The sequence below is a fragment of the Callospermophilus lateralis genome, unplaced genomic scaffold (assembly GCF_048772815.1).
Source record: "Callospermophilus lateralis isolate mCalLat2 unplaced genomic scaffold, mCalLat2.hap1 Scaffold_73, whole genome shotgun sequence".
Taxonomy (NCBI): domain Eukaryota; kingdom Metazoa; phylum Chordata; class Mammalia; order Rodentia; family Sciuridae; genus Callospermophilus; species Callospermophilus lateralis.
The window spans coordinates 2,487,964-2,510,780 of record NW_027515346.1 but is presented as its reverse complement, the minus strand read 5'-3'; the positions used below and the strand labels follow the sequence as shown (position 1 = coordinate 2,510,780).

At 37.8% G+C, this 22,817-nt stretch overlaps 1 non-coding gene and 1 pseudogene across 1 annotated transcript; one reads left to right on the top strand and one right to left on the bottom strand.

Annotated features, from left to right (window-relative positions):
- Positions 1-4,963: 4,963 nt before the first annotated feature.
- On the bottom strand, positions 4,964-8,556 carry LOC143389391 (sickle tail protein homolog pseudogene; annotated as a pseudogene).
- Positions 8,557-19,547: 10,991 nt separating this feature from the next.
- Positions 19,548-19,654, top strand: LOC143389422 (U6 spliceosomal RNA). Its single transcript, XR_013090138.1, has one exon. It is a non-coding gene; the product is annotated as a U6 spliceosomal RNA (small nuclear RNA).
- Positions 19,655-22,817: the final 3,163 nt, after the last annotated feature.

Here is a 22,817-nt window from a genome sequence, read left to right as displayed (position 1 = left end):
TATTTTAAGTTAAGAAAGTTGATTTTTATTTAGCCATAACAAGAAAACTCCTAAGGTTACACTGAAAGGAAATTCAGGTGTCTGCTCTCCTCGTAGAAGAAAGAAATACTAAAGATAGACATAAAAAATATATTCATGAATTATGAATTGTATAAATTGTCCATTGTGATATTTAGCATCTCTTCATTAAATTCTATATTGCTCATACCCTTCTTTCAACAGAGACATTAAATTATCAAGAGCTTTGAAGACATACAATAATATATAGTAAATATTTAAAGCACCCATTAGCAAATCAAAGGAGAAAGAAACATGTTTTATAAAACATTATCTTTGACTTATTTTCTTTTTTTAATATTTATTTTTTAGTTTTAGGTGGACACAATATCTTTGTTTTATTTTTATGTGGTGCTGAGGATTAAACCCAGTGCCTCACAAGTGCTAGAAGAGCACTCTACCACTTGAGCCCCAGCTCCAGCCCTTGACTTACTTTCTTGATTTTTTATGTTTGTTGGAACAAATTGTGATCTTAAATTTAACTTTTCAAAATCACTCTTTCTGGGTTCAGATTCAATTTTGAAATAGACACATCTGAAAGACATAAAAAACAAATTTAAATTAAAAGAATCAGAAAATTTACAAAATGAATCTAAAAAACAAATTTGGAAAATATATGAAGTCCCAGTTACATAAATTTAGATATTAAACTAATACAATTATAATAAAAAATATAAAAGATTGAGCAGGAGCTGAAAATACTAATGTTAATCATTTGAAACAGAGGGAACAAGAACCCCACTGTTGTGATAGGATTAAGGGCAGTCCAAGGACAATCACTCTCCACAAGCTAACTAACCTTTTCAGAAAACTATGCTGCAAATTAGTCCCATGAGAAATTGAGGGCATTGCAGATCTGAATTATCATGGTGGGATACAGAGTTAGGGAGAGTCCACATACCAGAATGGTCAACCAGATAGGATCACAGCATTTATGTACTGTAGACAGAATGTCCCTCCTCTAAATTTAACTGGTCTGTTCCTTTAAATGTTTGTATTTTATTTTAAGTGCTTATTTAATATCACTGGGAAATACTTCTATAATTGTGTGGTGCTCTAGTGAGAATGGGCATCATCCTGTCTCTACCTGAGATGGGAATGGGTCAAGTGTCCCACCCTGAGAATGATGCTGGCTCTACAAACATCTCTCAACTTACAAGAGGGTTATGTCCTAATAAATTCATAGTGAAATGAAAATACTGTAAGTAAATAATGCATTCAAGGCCTTGGTGATGGGTAGAAGCTGGAAGATTTTCAAAATGTATGCTGGAAAACTGCTGATGTTGCCATGAAGGGTCTCACCCTTTTTAACTGAGCTGGTGACAGCACTGTATCCCACCTGTCCATGCACTCTGGGTCTGTGGTGGGAGTGGCAGACTTGGTGCTTTTCTGAATTGCTTCTGGGCCCTTCTTCTCTTGCTTGAAGAATAGAGTATGTTTTACCCATGTTTATAGCAGCAAAATTCACAAGAGCTAAACTACGAAACTAGCCTAGGTGTCCATCAATGAACGAATGGATAAAGAAAATATGATGTGTACAAACAATAGAGTCATTCAGCCATAAATAAAAATGAAATTATAGCATTTGCAGGAAAATGGATGAAAGTTAGGACCATTATGTTAAGGGAAATAAGTGAAACTCATATGTTTCTCTCATATGTGGAAACTATAGAGAAAAAAGAAAAATGAGAGTCGGTGTGGATCTCCTAAATATCAAAGGGAAATCAGTAGAGGAAAGAGATCAAAGGGTGGGAGGTGAGGAAAGCACTGGGGATTGATACTGACTAAATTATATTGTTATGTTGTATGCATGTATGAATATGCAACAACAAATCCCATCAATATGTACAATTATAATGCACCAATAAAAAATTGGAAAAAAAAGAATAGTGCATGTTTGCAGCTGAGTATCTATACAGATGTCTCTCAACTTACGAGAGGGTTATGTCATAGTATCTATGCTGCAAACAGCTCTACACTCTGGCCCTGGAGGGTCTGGGAATTTTATCAGACATTAAAAAAATTTTAAAAAAACAGTCAAAAATTTTTATTTTTTCCCCATTTTCTCTTGTCACAGCTGATAGTTTTTTTTCTGCTTTATAATTTCATCTTTACTCTTGACTTCTGTTGATATCTAATTAGGTCCATGTTTGTTCATAACCACATTCATCTTATTATCCAATGGTCAGTCTACCACAAACTAAGTGTTCTCTTCTAAATGTGCTTTTTCGCATTTGAAAAAGAGGAGGGGACAAGAAACTTTTCCAAATATTTTATTATTCCTTTTTGCTTAATTCTATCTTAAATTCATTATCTCTTCTTGTGTTTTACTGTATGGGTCAAGAGAACCAACCACACTTAAAAATTTCTCCATCTAAATACACAATTTTATTGTTCACAAGCTCTACATTCCACAAAATACTAGAACAAACACAATTCAGCCAAGTTCTCTGCCACTATTCGTAACAAGCACCACCATATAATTTCAAAAGTTGAAAGTAATTTACTGTTTTTTTTTTTCTCTTCTCACATTTGGTTTGTTGTTTTCTTGCCTTAAAAATTAAAATGAAATATATAACTAATTTTATTTCCTTTCCTTTGTAATCAAACAGTTTTTTCTGCCCTTAGAATTAAGTGATTTTTTTATCATAGCTTTAGCATCTTGGTGACCCTTTTAATCTGAAAATTCAACTCTGTCTTTAAAAGAAGAGCATTTTTTTCCTAATATTTCTTGGATCATTCATTAACCATCTATTTTCCTCTCTTCTGATTCATGTATTCAGTATATACACATTTACATATTGAGTACACTGAAACTGTGATACATGTCTCTTTTCAATTTGATAAGGTATTTTTTTGCAAGATTCTGCCTTGATTTAATCTCCTAAAGTATCTATCCACTTTTCATCTGTATTTTATTTTCAATTTCCCCATTTAGTTTGTGATAAAGGTTTATTTTTTAATCTCTTTTTTTCTCTCTGATTATTTGTCCTTAAGACACATATTTTCTAAAGCTTTCTTCTGTTCTTCCCATTAAATTTGCTTCATGAGGAGTTACCTGTACTCAATGTTTGGCTCCATCTCCCTCCTTCAAATGAGTCTCTTTAAGTGACTTGTGATTTCTCTTTAGCCACTCTTACCTGTGAGTGTGGATTCCTCTGGCACCTCTGAAGCTCCAGTTATTTGGGACTCTAATTGGGCAGTAAGGTATTAAGAGCCTCATGTAATGAATCACTGGCCACACAGGTGTCATCTAGGATCTCTTGATGAAGAAAATGAGAAATGAAGAAGTCTACAGCAATGGTTCTCAAACCACTAGCTGTATATTAGAATTACCCAGAGGGCTTTGAAAAACACACAGACTAACAGTTCATGATCTCAAGGGTTGGGGGACTGGGTACATTTTTAAAAAGCTCTCAAGTGATTCTAATGAGCATCTACTATGAGAAGCCTTTCCCTAGATTCCCCAGTTTCTTAACTGTATGGGCTAATGGGAATCCTCTTCCAGCTCCTCAGAGAAGAGAACATGTTCAATGAGTACTGAAATTCTCTCTAAAGAGAGCTGGAGGAGGTAAAGCCTTTCACTTCCCAGAATCCTTGAGGAGCCTTAAAGGAACCTGTGCCCATGTAACTGAGGAACTCTGTTGGTCATAGCAAGTTAGGCATAAATCTCTCACATAAGTGCTCCACTTTTTTTCACACTTCCTGTTCCCACCCTATTCCATTTAACTATTAAATCACATGTTATCAAAGATATATCAAAGATATCAAATTTTTTTGCCTTAATTATCAAGAAAATAAGCAATAATAAATATTGTCCAGGATGTGGGGAAAAAAAGGCACACTCATACATTGTTGGTGGGACTGCAGATTGGTGCAACCACTCTGGAAAGCAGTATGGAGATTCTTCAGAAAACCTGGAATGGAACCACCATTTGACCCACCTATCCTACTCCTGGGTTTATACCCACCGTATTTAAAGTCAGGATACTACAGTGACACAGACACATCAATGTTTATAGCAGCTCAATTCACAATACCTAAACTATGGAACCAACCTAGATGCCCTTCAACAGATGAATGGATAAAAAAAAATGTGGTACATATACACAATAGAATATTATTCAGCCTTAAAGAAAAATGAAATTTTCAGGTAAATGGATGGAACTAGAGAATATCATGCTAAGTGAAATAAGCCAATGCCCCCAAACCAAAAGCCGAATGTTTTCTCTGATAAGTGGATGCTGATCCATGGTGGGGGTGGGGTAAGGAAGAATGAAGGAACTTTGGACTGTGAAGAGGGGAAAAGGTGGGGCTGTGGGAATTGGAAGGACGGTAGAATGAGACAGACTTTATTATCCTCTACACATGTATGATTACACTACTGGTGTGACTCTGCACCATGTACAGCCAGAAGAATGACAAGTTATGCTCCATTTGAGTACAATATGGCAAAATGCATTTGACTGTCATGTATAACTAATTAGTACAAATTAAAAAACAAAAATAAAAAAAAAATCCTAATCTGCTCCCCAATTTTCCCTTCAATAAAGTTAGGACCTAAAAGGAGTATTATCAAAAAACAAAAGAAATTTTTATGTTTTTCATAATTCAAAAATATTAATTTCTTCAGAAATACCCAAATATTATAAAAAAGCATAACATATTAAAAAAGAAAAGTTTGCCTTCTTTTTTTTTTGTTCACAAAGTAAAAGATGTTTTATTGCAAGCATGCAAGAGCGTGGTGAAAACTTTAACAAAGGTTTTTTTTTTTTAGACTTTCTTCATGCCCCCAGATCCAGGATGTCTACTGTAAATCATAGCTTACAAAGAAAACATAGTATTTGGTATGAACTAAGTCAGTGACTTGCTTCAAAACGGAAATCATGTCCATCCAAAATTGGGTTTAAGGTAAAACTACCTGACAATATTGGCGAGAATCCTGCATTTTGGATTGCTTGCCAGGTTTGTCCAGGCTTCCGGGTCTATTCTTGGAACTCATAGGGACAGGCATCCTGCTCATCTGTGGGGTCTCACCGGAGCCCTTCTTCTCCTTGGGTGGCACTGTGGCACCTGGCCTAGTGTCTTTAGCGTGACTGTCAGCCCGGGACTGCTCAGCATGACTGTTTGAATTTACTTCCATAAAGGAACACTTCTGGAATGCCTGGAGTTCTGCCATTATTTTGTCTTCTTCTTCTTCTTCTTTTTCCTCATCTTTCAAGGAGGACGCAGTGACTGGTGGAGGGGATGGGGCCCAGGCTGAAGCAGGCTCTTCTGCTGGACATTTTGTGGCTCTTGTCTGTGGGCTTGAACCAACATCTTCACCGCTGGCCTTGGTAGTGATGATCTCCTTCCTGCCAGTGTAGACCACATCACCAGATCTCATGGTAGTTAGCCCAGATCCAGGCAGGTAACTTCTCCGAGGAGGTGGAGGAGGGGGAGGGGGTGACTTCCCCCCCAGCTTGTCCAAGTCTGGTTCTGAATTTGGTGAGTCTTCTGAGAGTTCCCCCTTGTCCACGGGGGTATCTCCCTTTGGCAATGGGGCCGAGGCTGGTGGCATCTCCAGGTTTGGAATTGACTTCATGATGTTGGTCTGAGCTTCTTCCAGGAGCTTCTCAAACTCTTTCCCATTATAATGGTCCAGATTTTGCCTTTTCTCTTCCCATTTCCTTTCTGCTTTCTCAATGGACACTGCCCTGTTCTTGGCACTCACACTGTGGATTTACTCAGTGAACAAGCTCTGCATGGTGGAACCATTCGTGGGTGTCTGAGGGGACTGTGGGGCTGGAGCTGACTGCGATGCAGAGGTTACTTCCTGTGTGACTGCAGGAGGGTTGGCTGTGTGGGTACCAGTCCCGACAGGCAAGTTCTGGGCAGGGTTCAGCAGGGCCAGGGAGTGCTGGGAGGGCTGGATGACCACAGGAGAGCTCTGTGCGTGGTGAACGGTCATGCCAGACAAAGGCACCACTTCCGACTTCACATTGCCAGGGAGTCCCGTGCCATGGAAGGGCTGGCTGGGGCCATGGGCTGCTTCCTCCTGGTTCTTCAAGACTTCAGCGGCTGTGGCCTTTTCCATAGCGACATACTGTGCGGCTTGGGCTGCATCGGTGCCCTTCAGGAGCCCATCAGTGACATGTCTCCGCAGCATGGTCAGGATGTCTGTCATGCTGCGCACACGTTTTAGGAGACTGTCCAGCTTATGTGGCTCCTCCTTCAGAAACCGCACGGCCTCGACTTCTATGCGCAGGACGGCTCTCATCTTGTTTTGTAAGGTTGGAAATTCTCCTTTCAGGGTGGCTACTGCTTCTCCCACTTGTCTTAGGAGGAAAGCCCCATCTTCCACATCCTTGAGAGTAACCACTCGGCCAGCGGATGAAGAGTCCTTCTTCAAGTCTTCAACAAAGTCTTCCAACTCACATAACTTCTTGACAATCCTCTCCTCTTCGTGGAGGTATTTTTGTCTCTCTTGCTCCACTAGGGTGCACTGTCGCTGCACGGGATCCTCCAGCCTCTTCATTGTTTCCACAACTTTGCTGCTGATTTCCAGCTCAGCCTTCATGGCCCTCAGCAGCTCCTGGTTCTGCAGCTGGAGCTGTCTCATCTGCTGGAGCTGGAGCTTGAGTTCGGCCACACTTCGCTTCATGTCCAGCAGGCTCATGTGGATGGCTGAGGCGCCTGTAGGCAGGGGCTGGCTGGGTGGCACCGTGGCCTCTTGGGCACCCAGAGTCTTCCCTCCGGAAATGTGGGGAGTTCCTGCACTTTCTGTGTGGTTCCTGTTGGCTGTCGTTTTCATCATTTTCTCGCTGGTCTCTCTGTCTTTGGGGATTGTAGCAGTGCTGTAGGCAAAAACTTGCTTCTCAACTAGAGGAGGGCCAAGGTCCACAATGCCGGATAATCCTGGAGTGTTCCTGGGCTTTTCAAAATATACCAAGGTGCCTGGTTCCTTTTTAAAGGACTGACGACTTGGCGAGGCCCGGTCTGGCTGCATGGTGTGAGGGGGGCCGTGAGCATTATGATGTGCGTGCATGTCTATCATCCTCAGGTCACTAACTCGGTGAGGAGAGGCAGGGGGTGTTTTGGAGCCCAGAGTGGGCAAATGGCTATCTGGATACTTCCTTGATTTCTGTCTGTACAGTGATTGTTCCATGTGCATTTCCGCTTGCATGGAGGGGTTACAATAAGCACTCGCTGACCGAATCGCTGTGCGGTGATATGCAATGATGTGATCAGGGACGTCCAGAGGGTGCCCTCCGTGGGATGAGGCTATGCTCATCCTTCCCTCATGATAGAGGTAAGGGTCAGCATAGAAACCCTCATTTCTGTACATCTCGATGTTTTTGCTGCTCATGTCTTCATCGGGCTTGACATCTCTTCTAAGATGGCGCTTGGGCTTGGTGAGATGGATCTGGAGACCGGCAGGCTGGAAAGTCTGTCCCGGGGGATGGTGGCATTGCCAGGAACAACCATGGGGCGAGTGCCCCCATAAGGAATTCTGGATGGGGAGGGAGGCATGGAATGAGGCACAGGAGTGGATGGTGGAGAATTGGGAATTGAGTGGGGTGGATGAGCTGTGGATCCAGGTCGAGAGGCACCAGGGCCATCTCCTCTTGCATAAACAATTTCTCTCTGCATCCTCAGGTCTCCATTCACAGTTTTTGGTGTGTGACTGAATGCGTGTGAATGATCCTTGTTGTACACTTTGAGGAGGGATCTGTCTTGAATGGTCCTTACATCATTTAATTCATAATAGACATTTCTGCTTTCATCTTTGATGTAAATGGCGACACTGGGCGACTCCAGCATTTTCATGGTGAGCTGCTGTGGAAAGGCACTTACAAAGAGAGCACGGATGGTGTCTGCACTTGTGATTTCATTCGGCATCCTGAGCTGCTTGGTTTCATCTCTGTACTGGAGATAGAGAACCCCCAGAGATCTTTCTTTCGTCTGGTTGATTGACCTCACCACAGGAAGGCTTGCACGAGTTCAGCTGCCTCTGGAAAAAGGACTTGGCTCCTCCCCTTCAGACATGGCTTCCAAAGAATCACCGGACGTCTCTGATAAATGCTCGACTGGGTCACTCAAACTGGGAGGTTGAGGACTGTGAGACAGTTTGGGACTTCTTGTCTGGTCTCTCAGCCTTTCTTGGTGGCCCATGATCGCTGTGGCATGATGGGGGTATTTCTGCTTTAAGTGTTCCAGGAAAGCTTCTCTCTTTCTATCCATCTCCGATGTTTGCATTCCCAGTATTTCTTTGGAACTTCGGGCCCCCCCTAGAGTGTGTCTCCTTGGGATGTTTCGGGAAGACTTGGAAACTGAAGTACGATTGCTTCCATTAGAAAGGCGCTCCTTGGTTCTGCGGCATTCTGCATCTTCTACTGATGTTACATGCAGATTGCTTTTTCCTTGTTCCTGCATCTGTCTGCTGTCTGCTGAGTAAGGAAGGCACGGCTCACATTTCTGGCTTTCGTTTTCCTCCATTGTCCCTGCCTGCGGCTCAGGCTCCGGGCTCTCTTGAAACTTCAGAGTGCAGTTCCGAAAAGTTTGCCTTCTGTAAACATGACTTAAGTGTATTTCCTTACTGTCTTATTTTTAAAGATTAGCATGTATGATTGTACATTGCAAAAACTAAGCTTTAATTTTATTGTTGTTGTGGTATTTTTTTATGCCTACCATGTGTAGGCAATAAATTTTAAATTTTTCACATACATTAACATATTTAATTCTCATGAAGTCCCTATGGAATATATGTTATTACTATCCCCCCTGTAAAATAGGAAACCGAGGCATAGAGAAGTTATATAACTTGCCCTGCGTCGTAAAGCTAAAAGAAAGCAAAGCTAGTATACAAACCTGATGATGAGTCTGTAAACTTCACCATCTTAATCTTTAAACCAGGCTAATATCACTCAGATTACATGATGTCTATTGAACTAAGAGAACAATTTGGCTCATTAAAATTCACTAATGGGCTGGGGGTAAAGCACAGTAGTAGACTGCCTTCCTAGCATGTGTAAGGCCCTTGGTTGGATTCCCAGTAGCACAAGGGGAAAACAAAAATCTACATAGACTGCAATTGTATCCTCTATTCATGTTGTTGTTGTTTTTTAATATTTTTTTTAATTATCAATGGACCTCCATTTTACTCACTTATTTATATGTGGTGCTGAGAATCAAATCCAGCACCCCACATGTGTGAAGCAAACACTTTACCACTAAGCCACAACCCCAGCCCTCATATGTTTTTTAAAAATATTTTTTTTAGATGTTGATGGACCTTATTTTATTCATTTAATTATATGGGGTGCTGAGAATAGAACCTAGTGCCTCACACATGCTAGGCCAATGCTCTACTACTGAGCCACAACTCCAGCCCCCTTTATTCATATTTAATTATTTTTCCATACATGAATTTCTCTTCTTGCTAAAAAAAAATGAATCCACACAACATAACCATATATACTGTGTGTGTATCCACACATGATTTTTGTCCTTCCCCACGTTCGCTACTTCCATTCTATGAATTTTTTCCTATGAATTATTAAAATATTACATCTTAATAGGGACAGTTCTAAAAATGATTTTGAAGTTATTGGTTTATCTACCTAAAACAAAGTAGTAATGTAAGAAGTTTGCAATAAAATTAAATTACATAAACCATTGATATTTACTTGTGTTAGGAACAAACTGCTTTCTCTTAACTTACTGCTTCACAATGGGGACATATTTTGATATTCTGGTAAATCACAAATTTAAAAAATCTGAATGAGCTGTATTTTGTGCTGCTATCAGAATGCTTACAAGCAAAACAATAGGTAGTAGTTACAGTTTTCCACATCATGTTTTATGTTAGATTGGGAGTTATTTATACAACTTTCTTCCAGATACCTCCACCTGAATTCCCCACAGGCATCTAAAACTTAACAGATCCAAAATAAATTCCAGATCTTCTCACCTTAATCCTCCTACTCACCCAAGATAGAACTGCTTCTATCCACATATTCTCTACAAAGCACTATGATGCATGTACCTGGGCATCAAGCCCAGGTTTGAGGTCATCCTATTGAACTAGATGGTGATAAAGAGAATGGGCTCTGAAATCAGACTACTAGGCTTTAAATCCTTCCTCTTGCTAGTTGTGTGACGTTGGAAGTTATTTAACCTAACACATGGATTTTTCATCAGTAAAACTGTAATTCCCACATTGGATTGTGACATAAAATAAATGAGTTAAGAACAGTATCAACATTACCACCAATGTCCAGTTGACCTGGTTTGATTCTATTTCTTTATACTTCTTTTCAGGCTCTCTACATTTCTGATGCTTGGAAAAATTACAGAGCATTACACATGTACATAATGCTAGGAAAGACCAAGTATGGCATGATTAGGCTATCCATTGTTAAGTACACAAAGAAACTGCCTTATTTAGTTTTCTAGGCAGGCATTTTCTTGTAATATATTAATTAAAGTTTAAAATAAATCCTGACATTAATTTGGAGAAATGTCACTGACTAACTTTCTTTAAAATTCAGAATTGTGTCTGGGGATGTAGCTCGGTGGTAGTGTTTGCCTAGCATGTGAGAAGTACTGGGTTCCATTCCAAGCACTATGAAAAATAAAAAAAGTATTTAAAAAAGTAAATAAAAACAAAAGTTCATAATTGAAATTACCATCTATGCTAGTGAAATATCGTAACAATATTTTATATGATGGGAATCTTCAAATAGTTATCTAGTATATTTTAACTCATAATTGTTATAAAATATGCCATATGACAAAGTTTTCATGTTATATACATTGCATAATTTAATACAAATATAAAGCAATGCTTGCAACCTTCAAACTGAAAGTTTGAGGTTGTTATGATAGTTACTTTTTTGATTTTTTAACGTCACGTGACTTATCTTCCATGGTCTTTGATGCTGTCCTCGATGCGGATTGAAGGGTAGCACTACCCTCTTCAAATTCTGAATGATAATCAAATGTCAGGGGTAAAGTATTTTCTGTTCCTACATACTAAAGCTTGTTTTTCTGCAACAAAACCAAAGTGACAACAAATAATTACTTTTCCTAGAGGGAATATCCTGTTTGGATAGGACAAAAATTCATCTCACTTTACACACACACACACACACACACACACACACACACAATGCATGCGGCAGGCAATATTGACAGAACATACAGATTGAAAACTGGGGTCTTGTGCCCCAACTTTTATACCTTTGCTGTGTGACCTGAGCAAGCTCTTCCCACCTATAAAATGAGGGTACTGGACTAGATGACCACTTAGGCTCCCTTCTAACTCTAACATTCAGAATACAAGGAAAGACCTGCCTATGACATTTAGCAAAGACAATGTCTCTAAAGCAACTTGGAGAGACCCTGTCTGAAAATGAAAACTAAAAAGAGCTGGGGACGTGGGTTGGTGGAAAAGCACCTCTGGGCTCAATCCTCAAGACCAAAAAAAAAAAAAAAATCATTAAAATATAAAATATTTACACAGATGGACTGAAGAGAAAAGAAAAAAGAATATAACTAAAGAGTGAGTTAAGGAGCTGGAAGTTATCTCTAAAAAATTCTCTCAGAGTACAGCATAGAGGAATAAAGGTAAAACTTTTGAAAGGAAAGTTAAAGAAATAGTGGTAAATGCTGATGATCCTAGCTACTCTGGAGGCTGATGCAGGAAGACTGCAAGCTCAAGACCAGCTTGGGCAACTTAGCAAGGCTCCATCTCAAAAGTAAAAATGGCTGCGGATGTAGCTGAGTGGTAGGGCATCCCTTTTCCATCCCAGTACAGAAGTGCGGGGGTGGGGGTGGGGCGATTAGGGAAGGAAGGAACGAAAAAGAAAGTCAAAAGATAGAGGGAGCTTATGCATCTGCCCATGAAGGATTAAGTGCTATAGTAAATCAGGCAGAATATATGAAAACTACCTTCTTCAGCAGGAATGAATCCTGGAAAGAAGAAAAACAAATGAGGTGAATTCTGCAATAGCCCAGATTACTTCCTAGAGCAATTTCTGGGCTGAGGTTCAGGGAAGGGGAACCCTATGGGTCTGGGGGAATTCAAACCAAACTTTCTGGCCTTGCTGTTGTTAAGTTCAGATGAAAGACAGCAGCAGTGGTCGTATTTTGGGGCATTAACTCCAGAGAAATGAAAACTTAAATTTATACAAAAACTTGTATAAAACTTGTATAAAAATGTTGGTAGCAGCTTTATTTTATTTTTAGAAGTCTTATTTTTTTGTAGCCAAATCCTGACAAGAACCCAAATGCCCTTCAATGGATATGTGATTAAAACTGTTCTTCCATATAATGGAATACTACTCAGCAATAAAATTTGCATGTTATTTATAATAACAAAACTATAGATTCATGCAAAAATCTGGGTGAACTTCAAAGTCCACTATGTTTGGTGAAAAAGTCACTCTCAAAACTTTACATATCGGATGACTCTATTTGTATAACATTTTCAAAATTACAAAATCGTGGAGATGGAAAACAAATCAGTGATTCCTTTTCACAGAGAGATGGTGAATGCAGTGGATAAAAGAAGTAGCATGAGAGTGTTGTGTATAGTGACAGAAAAGGGCTGGATTTTGATTGTGGTGGTTACGCACATCTGTAAATGGAATAATACTGCATGAAACTACACATACACACTCACAGGTGTACACAGACACACACACATACACACACACACACACATAGAAATTCATGCTGGTCAAAAAATGAATAAACTGCAAGTAAAAACTGAAGAAAATCTGTAGTCCTGTTGACAGACATCAGGTATCAACATCTTGGTTTTAATATTGTACCATAACTGTATAAGATGTCACCATTGTAGGTAACTTGGGTAAAAGGTACGCGGGATTGGCTATACTGTTTTTGTAACTGCAAAAACTGGGTCTACAATATTTTTAAGTTTAAAAAAAATTAAAAAAACAAATACCAGAGTGATTTATGTTTTAGCTAATTTTCATGTTAAAAAATAGATAAAATCTACTTTTATGTATGTAGGTGTCTGTGTGTCTGTGTATTCTTATTCTAAATACATATAATTTATATGCAAAGATAAATGTCTTTATGTCTATCTTAATAAGAGTACATAAAAAGATATGAATGAACCAACTCTAATTGTCAAAATGTATTTGCCAGGCTGCGGATATGGCTCAAGCGGTAGCGTGCTCGCCTGGCATGCGTGCAGCCCGGGTTCGATCCTCAGCACCACATACAAACAAAGATGTTGTGTCCACCAATAACTAAAAAATAAATATTAAACTTCTCTCTCCCTCCCTCTCTCACTCTCCCTCTCTCTCTCACTCTCTCTTAAAAAAATGTATTTGCCTCTGATGAGTGGATTATAGGAAAGAGGCCAAAGACTACTAATTAACTTCTCTTTATTTAATTTCTTTATGTCTACTTTTCTTTATGCATCTTTATGCATTGTTTAACTTTTTCCCAAAGGTATGTTTTATATTTACAATTTTAAAATAATAAATGTTTTAAAAGATGATATATATATATATATATATATATATATATATATATATATATATATATATAGTGTGTGTGTGTGTGTGTGTGTGTGTATTTTTTTTTTTTTTGGTGCTGGGGATTGAATCCAGGGCCTTGTGCATGCGAGGCAAGCACTCTACCAGCTGAGCTATATCATCAGCTCCAGTATATAATTTTAAAAGAATTTCCAGAAAACCAAAATTTAATTGTTTCTTTATGTCCCAAATTGGGTTTTGAGAACCATATTCTCTTTTAATATTTTTCTTGAATTCTATGAGTCTTTCCTATTTATAGTTTACTTCAATTATTTCTGTAAGTTTTAATTATTTCTAATTTGGTAACTATCCCAAATGTTATCTTCCTTTTAACATGCCCAAACGAAGTAACTCTTCATATGTTTAGTACATTGGTAAGAACTATAGCAGTAGTCACATTTAATATTCAGCAGCAGAGGATTTCTAAGCAGGTGTGATATGTACCATAACCTACTGTAGCAGCTGTCTGGAGGTTTTCTTGTACAGTTAATCAATTCTTTTTATTATCCACTTAGAGATTCTTTCACCTAATGTAATGATTTGCTTTTTATAAATTAGTTTATATTTTCAGGTTAATCTATCATTAACTAAAAATCAAAATTATTATTATTTGAAATGTTAATTTTTTAATTTTTTTTTTAGTTGTAGAAGGTCACATACCTTTATTTATTTTTATGTGGTGCAGAGGATCGAACCCCATGCCTCATGCATGCTACGCAATCCCTCTACCACTGAGCCACAACCCCAGCCCCTTGAAATGTCAATTTTTTAATGATTAAATTGAATTTAACTTTCACTTTACAGACTTTTATTCTTCTGTTCATGAGTATCTTTGCTTGCTTATCCAGGAGTTCTAACTTCTGTAAGACTCTTTCTGTCATCGTCTGTCAGTAGATTCCTACTTAAAAAGGAAGAGAAGAAAAAAAATCTCTGAATCAATTAGAATTTAAACATGTAACTGTTTGGACATAAGAGATGACTCATCTTTACATTACTATTTTATTTTATTTTTTTAATTTTTTTAAAGAGAGAGTGAGAGAGGAAAAGAGAGAGATAATTTTAATATTTATTTTTAGTTATACATTACTATATTAGATAAATGATAGAATTGCATAGATCATGGAATAAATCATAGAATTATACATGTATCCACATTTTTTCAGAAGGTCATGTGATCAGTACTCCCACATATGTGTAGGTCCCAGGAATTTCTATATTTAAGAGGAAGTTGAGTTGGAGAAACTTTAAGATTATCATATGAGAACTAGAAATGACTCAGGCTTGAAGTAAGGACATATGGCTTGATTTATGACTATTTTATTTTGCCATGATATAATTTTAATAAAACTAAATGCAGAGTTCACATTTACATAATTCATTGCATTTAAATTAAATTGGTCTATGATCCAAGACTGTTAATATAGCATTTAGCAGGCAATTAGTCACACAGAAAGCATAGCAACTAAGCTGGTTAGTCCCACTGTGGCAATAATTCATATTTCTAGTTAATTAATATTGCTGAAAATGCCATCAGGGTCAAGCAGTTTATATTAGAGATTTGGTAAGTTATTTAAACATGAATACCTTGTCTAATTTAGTTCTGTTTTCAGATGAGAAAACAGAAGGCCACAAAGTACCTTCTTGGTGCAAGACAAATATCTTGGGGTAGAGTGGAGGCAAGAATCCAGGAAGGGTAGCTTCAAACTCCCTTTATTTATTTTAAAAAATTGAGCAAATGACTATTCATTTCATAAATCTTTTCTCAGTGAGTTCAATAGGCTCCAGTGGCATTTAAGTGTAAGTATTATATGGGTCACAGAAAGTATTGAACTCATCAATGTTTATTATTATTAGTAGTATTATTATTACTATTATTATTGGTTATGGGAGAAAATACTTCTTTCTGATGTTTCCAATGGTCTGCAGACAAAGTTGGGCAAGTCATTGCCAAACATATTTCACCTGACCTTTGTTTGCTGGTTACTGAGAGAATGACTATCACCTAAGCTAAGGGACCAAACTGCTACTACTGCTAGACCAATTATTCATTGATAGGAGATACAGAATTATTCCTAGGAATAATTATTCCTAGGAATCATTGTACTAAGAATAACTTACTTAATCCTTGATGAAAGTAAGGACATAATTTAGATAACTGCATTAATTGAAGCATATTTTTCTAGACTTTTAAACTAGACATACAATTAGCAATTCTTTCTAATTCTAATGCTAGTTTACATATAAAAAGCTATTTCCCCCTGAACTTATGGCATGGATTTAAACAAAGCCCATTAAGTTAATATGAATTGTAGAATTGAACTCATTAATGCTTTTAGTGTACACACTTAGCTTCTTCCTAGCTCAAAAAAAAAACCAAAAAAAAAACAAACCCTATTTATCCAATATTGTATGATTCAGTCAACATCACATGGAGACAATTATGCATAAAAGACAAAGATTCAAGCTCACATTATTTTGTACATGATTTCTTTCAGTTCTTTCAACACTTTTCCTTTACTACACATTGCACCATGTATAAATTCTTAAAGCTTCTGATAGTACCTTTCCCCTTCCTGTTCCAGCATGCTCTCTGCCACTTCGCTATATCCACTTAATTCATCTTCATCTCATGATGTAGTTTTATGTGTATTAGGGTTTTTTTTTAATTGCTATAACAAAATATCAGAGGCTAAGTACTCCATAAAGAAAATAGGTGTGTGTAGCTTACAAATTTGGAGACTCGAAGTTCAGGATCAAGCAGCCCCATTTTTTTGGCCTGAAGTGAGGCCTAGTGGTAGATGATATTACAATGATGGAAGTGTAAAGAGATTCATCGTAGCATGGCAAGACACAAAGCCAGAAAGTAGGGAGGGCCAGTTTTGCTCTTTTATAACAACCTCTCATGAGAAATAACCAGAGTCCCTGGAGAACTGTACTAACTCCCTCTGAGGGCAGGACCTCCTGTGATCCAGTTACTTCCCACTAGGCTCCATGTCCTAAAAGCTCTATCACCTCACACATAGTAGGCTCAGGAACAAACTCCCAACATGTGAGCCTTTGGAGGGCATCCTTAAACTATATCCAAACCATAGCACGAATGTGACAAAGAATTTATGCAAAGGAAATTCTATTCTGTGGGTAAATAGCTTGCCTTATTATGACCTACATAACCAGAGATGTATCTGGGCAAGGGGAGATGCAGAATAAAGGTGTTAGGCACATGTGAGTTCCTTGGACTCTGAATCTCCTACAGGAAAGCAGGGACAGATTTTAGAGGAGAATAATAGATAACTTAAACACTACATATTTTTTTGAGGCCCAGGAACCAATCCTTTTGTGCCCTAAGGTATTTTAGTTTCTGTGAATTCAAGGGGGTAAGACGTCTCTATTCCTCAGTACAATTGCTTTCATGGGAATCAAAGATTTCTATCTCTCAATAAGAGACAGAAAGGTAAATAACCAGAAAGACCAGCATATTGAAGTGAATGTGCTTCCCAGTTTAGGGAAGGTATAAATTATATGAGGGACAATTGCAGCACACTGCTTACTTGTGGTAAGAAACAGAAAGCAGTTAATTTTAGAGTAAGATGTCCTGTGCCTCTTACTTTTAGAGTCCTCCCATCTTCAACCTCACATCACACATTTTAAAATGTTCCATGTCATCCAGTTTTATATATGTGGGATCCTATGATAAGGAACAATATTTATGGTTTTGTTTAAAAATTATTTTGCTATGAGTGAATTATTTGGCTATCTTATGAATTCTGGAAAATCACTACACATATCACAAAATTTTTAAATTGAGAAAAACTAACCAATTATTTTTGAGTGTCAATAAAAATTTTATGAATACTAAATTTGTTAGTGAAACTAACAGAATATGATTCACTTCGAAGTCTTACACTTTGGAACCAACACTTTTTCTTCCATTTTGCACAGTTTCATGGATCTTTGGCAATGTGCCAATCATGCCTGATAAATGGCCTGAGAGAAAATGGAGGTGAAGAAACACCAGAAATTAACTTTCTTGCTTTTCTCATTAAACCAAGAATACAAAAGGCCTATTATAAATTAATGAGTACTTTTTTTCAATTTTTAATATTTTATTGATTTTAAATTTTAAAACAAAATCCAGTTTGAATCACAAAATTCAGTTGCAATCATGATTGGAAATAAAATGTTTACAATATATTTCTAAAGCTATTATTCTCTGTAATACTAAGACATTTAACAGCATAGCATGATATGACGTTTTCATTCCAATGGTTTATATATTTTCTTAGGATGAATTACATTTTTTTAAAAATTTAACACCACTTCATTGAACTGTACAAAACCAAAAACACATTTTTTAAAGACTTGCCAAACATCATTCATGAGTGTGTTTTAAAAAACAGCTCTACAGCGAGCAGGTGAAGCCGAGAGCTGTTTCCACCTTCTGGAAGGTGGAAACCTTCAGGAAGTGATCTGGAAAGGCTTCACCTTCACCATCAAGAAGAACAGATTTGGGGATTTTTTTCCCCCACAAAATTGTTTTTTACATGATCCTGCTGGAGTACTGGTACACACAGAACCCCCACCTGCCACATTTAATCAGAATCTGATCCACCTGATTTTGTGTAATGCTAAAGCTACCAGGTAAAGAACCAAGGTAAGAAACAGTACAGAGATTTAGGAATGAACTCTAGAGGGTATGTCTTCTAAAAGGTATCTATCTATTATTATATATCAGTAAAGAGGTGTTACTGAACATAATCTCTTCAATATATGAACCTATTTTAAATGATATTTCAAATAGCAATAAGTTCCATTACATGCTGTGGCCTAAAATAGTTTTTTTTAGAAAAAAAGGTACTTTGTTATTCAACTTCTCATAATATTCATGGTGAGTATTTTCATATATCTTCCAAGTACTGAGCTTTTTCATATTTCCAATGAGGTCAAACCTCTTATACTTTTGACTAATAAAGACTTATTTTCTATGTTGGACACTTTTGGTTATTCACCAAAGCCTCTTGATTGGTGATGCAGTGGACTCCCAGTCCTTGTAAATGATTAATATAAATATATACAAACTATAAAAGATTGATTTTGCTAGACTTTGAAAAACCTCATTTGCATTCCAAAACCAAACCTTAATGAGAGACCAAAGTCCGTGTTAGCAAGTTTATGAATACTTTTCTGCTCTTTCTTTGAATTGATGTAACTTTGGCTAATATTGGTTTCTCTGACAACAGTCACATCTTCCTGCCTTCTCTGAAGTTTACTTGTCTCTTCAACTTGGTCCTTCTTCCTCAGTTCACCCCCTAAATACTGGTGCTCATAAGGGCTTGACCATCTTTCTCATCTTTCAATATATTCTTGGAAGATAACCTCTCAAGACCCATGGCTTCATCTACTGCTACCTGTATTCAAACAAAATCTCCCTTCTGAATTCCAAACCAACACTGCCAGCTAACTTATATCTCCCATAGGAACTGCAATTGCAGATTTCAGAGTAAACTTCCCCTGTTGTTTTTATCCCCCAACCAAAAATCTCTTCCAATCTTCATTATCACGTTAGCATCTCTTAGGTTTCTAGCTCATACTCTTAGGTGTCATAATGATTCTCAACCTTGGTTACACTGCAGAATGAACCAAGAAACCTCCAAGGAATATGATTCCCAGTTGCCACCCCAGACCTTCTCAGTTAGAATTGATTGAAGACTGGTGATCTGTTTTTAATGCTATTGTGATGCAGCTCTTCTCAAAAAACAGAATTTGGTCCCCACTTTACTGGAAAACTCTTTTACTCCCACCCCACCTAAATGTGTATATGCCACATCTTAAATATCTTTTTAGCTCTTCTTTTCTTACCCATTTACATTGCTACTGCCTCCATTTAGGATTCATAACTTCTTTCCTGGATTATTTCACAGCTTAAAAATTTGTCTTTAAGTGCTCGCTTCGGCAGCACATATACTAAAATTGGAACGATACAGAGAAGATTAGCATGGCCCCTGTGCAAGGATGACACGCAAATTCATGAAGTGTTCCATATTTTTAATGAATTATAATGCACTCTGTTGCTACATATAACAAATTAAAATAAAAATATAACATTCATATATTTTTTTAAAAAAATTTCTTTACATTGGATCCATTCTATTCTCCATTCTATTCTTCACATCTGTATTACTTTTTCAAAAAAAAAATATAATCATATGCTTTTTGCTTAGAGCTCCAATTCCTCCAACTGCTTTCAAAACAAATTTTAGGCCAAGTGCAATTGCACACACCTGTATTCCCAGCTACTTAGGAGACTGAGACAGGAGGATCATAAATTGAAGGACAGCCTGGATTGTTTACTTAAAACAAAAAAAAAATATAAAGGGCTGGGGATATATTTCCATGATAGAGTACTCCTGGGTTCAACTTCCTATATTGCAAAGCAACCACCCCCCCACCCCCCACCCCCGCCAACAAACAAACAAACAAACAAACAAATGTCAAGGTCCTTAATTTATCATATGAGGTTTAAGGTCTGGCCTCTGGCTAAGTCTTTAACCTAACCTGCTTGTTGTTGAAATACACTTGATAACTCTATCACAATGAAATGAACAACCTGTGGTCCCTCAAATGTTGTACCTCTCTTTATTGTTCCTTTACTTTTTTTTTTTTTTTGGTACCAGGGATTGACTCAGGGGTACTCCATCACTAAGCCACATCCCAGCCCAGCCCTATTTTGTATTTTATTAAGAGTCAAGGTCTCAGGAGGTTGCTTAGCACCTTGCTTTTGCTGAGGCTGGCTTTGAACTCACAATCCTCCTCCCTCAACCTCCCAAGCCACTGGGATTATCAGGCATGGGCCACCACGCCCGGCATTCCTTTACTTATGATATTCTGCCTACAATGCCATTCTTCTGTTCCTTGTCTTCCTAAATTTTCCTCCTCCTTCAAGACCCAACACAAGTGAAACCTCTGCTAGGAAGTGTTCCCCAATCCTATGATTTTGAAGCCAAATGTCTTTGTTTATATGAAATCTTATGTACACTGCTAGACTAACACTTACTTGCTCTAACTAAATATTTCATATACTTGTCTCCTCCTTACTATGTATTTATTGAAGGTAGGAACCTAATTTATCTTCATATTTCAGTGTACCTAACAACTTAAAAAAATGAGTTAACCATCAGTCACAGAAGAAATGCACAAGTATAAATGCTATTGCTGCTTTCAACCTACATTCAAGCTTTTGCTTTTAGTTTACTTCATGAGTATGTACAAATCTTTGACAAGCCTATCAAGGTTCTTCTGGATAAAGCCATAGCTTAAAGAAGAGACAGGTGGATGAAGAGGAGAAGGAGTGGGAGGAGGAGAAGGAGGATAAGGAGAAAATTGGTTTAAGGGAAATAAGAATTAAAGAAATAGATCTCATGGCTGGGGATGTGGCTCAAGTGGTAGCGCGCTCGCCTGGTGTCGCGACCCCTTGCCCGCAAGGAAGACACAACTCAGGAATCTTCTTTCAGCAGTTTATTCAGGCCCCTGATATTTCTTCTAATCTCCCTCGGATGCCCCTCCCAGCCTTAATAAAGCATCCCAAGCCCCAATGCGAAGCTGCCACGTGGAACTTTCTCACAGGGTGCTGAGAAACCATGCACCAACTCTCCCAAACAAGGAGTTGTTTATTACAGACCACAGTGGAGCCAGCGCCATCTTGCAATGGCGACCATAATCTGCAGAAACGGCTCACCACAGCCTGGCATGTGTGCGGCCCGGGTTCGATTCTCAGCACCACGTACAAACAAAGATATTGTGTCCGCTGATAACTAAAAAATAAATATTAAGAAATTCTCTCTCTCTCTCCCCTCTCTCACTCTCTCTTTAAAAAAAAAAGAAATAGATCTCATATTTAAAAGCAATATAGCAAACATTGATTCTTCCCAACTTTCAAACTTAGAAAGGTAGCCTAGTATCCTGCTTAAGGACATGGTCTCTAGATTAGACTGCCTGCACTGATTCTTAACTCTACCACATAAGAGCTGTGTGAATGTAATGAGTTGTGTTTAACTTGCTGTGTTGTCCATCTATAAAAATAGAAATAATAAAAGTTATTCACGGGATTGTTATGAGGTTCAATTGTGCAAATATAAATGACAACATGTTAAGTGTTTGATAGAATAAATAATCCAAGTGAAGATACACTTACCAGTTAGAGATAAAATGGGATTTCCTTCCTATAAATGTTGCAAAACGTATGTTCTCCAGTTGTAGTCCATTTTATGTTTTTCTGCCATACCCACCACCAAGCAGTCAACAATGGTCTCCATATGTCTGATTGGCTGCTTGTTTCCTTCTCAGTATATTTCTTCAACTATACCTCTACAAAATCATTTTGGAACTTAGGAAACATTAAGAATTTTAAGCACTTTGGTATCTTGTATTATAATCCAACAATTTAAGATCTTCTGTAATAATGTCATCTAATTAGCTTGTTTCCTTCCCTAACTTCCTCCTGGTTTCATTTTGAATTTTTGTTAAATTCTTATTTCGAATTCAAAACTAAAACTCATGGTCCTATAAAACCCAAGGGTAGAACTGAATCAATAGGAACTATTTAGGAAAATTGCCCAATCATTACTATGTCTCCATACCCCCATCCCCGAAAAAAAATTAGTTTTGTATTCAGTAGATCTAATTATCCCCTTTCAACTGATATAGTAACTGAGGTGGGAGAGATGATCTCAAAGAATTCTCACTGAAGCATTCTTTTATGTTCTTACAATTAGGGTGGAATGCTTCCATCTAGAATACAAGGTTCTTAAGTGGTCATAGAAGCCTACCTCATAGAATCTCAGGGATAGACATGGGCACAGTCTGTCACATGAAGAGTGAGTCTGCATGGACACAAAGAGGACCGGACCTTTCCGATCCTGGCTTTGATTTCCATTGTCATTGTTCCCTGTCCAATCTTCAGCTTTCTGGTTTTCTTCCCCTGGATTACTGCACCTTCTAATTTGCTTACCCCTAAAGTTCCTCTGCATCCTTCAAATGTTGATCCTTCAAAATGCTATTGGAGCTGTCTTAAATAGGATCAGATCCAGCTCTAGTGTGCAAATCTTGGCTTGATCCTTATTAGTTGCAGAGTGATCCCCCAAATCTTCAGAAGACATACGAGGCCATTCAAGAAAAGACAGCCCAAGATCTGGCTGAATTCCCTTTCCAGTG